Source organism: Sinocyclocheilus anshuiensis, unplaced genomic scaffold, assembly GCF_001515605.1.
Source record: "Sinocyclocheilus anshuiensis isolate Anshui unplaced genomic scaffold, SAMN03320099.WGS_v1.1 scaffold534, whole genome shotgun sequence".
Lineage (NCBI taxonomy): Eukaryota > Metazoa > Chordata > Actinopteri > Cypriniformes > Cyprinidae > Sinocyclocheilus > Sinocyclocheilus anshuiensis.
The window spans coordinates 336828-337447 of record NW_015547712.1 but is presented as its reverse complement, the minus strand read 5'-3'; the positions used below and the strand labels follow the sequence as shown (position 1 = coordinate 337447).

At 34.5% G+C, this 620-nt stretch overlaps 1 protein-coding gene across 3 annotated transcripts in view; it reads right to left on the bottom strand.

Annotated features, from left to right (window-relative positions):
- The window catches only part of LOC107704044 (protein dispatched homolog 1-like), a 68870-nt gene that overhangs the window by 8094 nt on the left and 60156 nt on the right, over positions 1-620 (bottom strand). The window lies entirely within an intron of this gene.

Here is a 620-nt window from a genome sequence, read left to right as displayed (position 1 = left end):
TAATTAACAGAGTAGAATAATCATGGCTGATAGTAAGACATGCAAACGTAAAAGAAAACCAAACTGGATGCAAGAACAGCTGTTACTTCTTGCCCAACTGGTTAATGAAAACAAGGATATAAATCAAAGGAAAATTAGGAGTTGGGGTAACCTCCAAAACCAACGGTGATACCTTTATAAAAGCTCATTATCGTCAAATGTTTCTAAAAAGTTTACGTTCAGAGGCAGATTGCCGGCATCAGCCATTTTAGGAATAGTTTGTGGCTTGGTCTTAGTGAAAGTTATGAGCTACTTTTAGCCTTAAGATGTTTTGTGAATACGGGCCCTGAAAAATAAAATGCATCAATTTCCACAAAAATATGAAGCAGCACACTTTTCAACATTGATAATAATCAGAAATGTTTCTTGAGCAGCAACACATTCAAATAAAGATTTCAAAATGCAGGGTAAGTGTCACTAATTAAACAAGTATATGTTCAGCTTATTGTCAGCCTTACATGTATGCTTCTCAAAAACAATTAGTGGATATGCATATAAACAGCCTTATAATTAACAGAGTAGAATAATCATGGCTGATAGTAAGACATGCAAACGTAAAAGAAAACCAAACTGGATGCAAG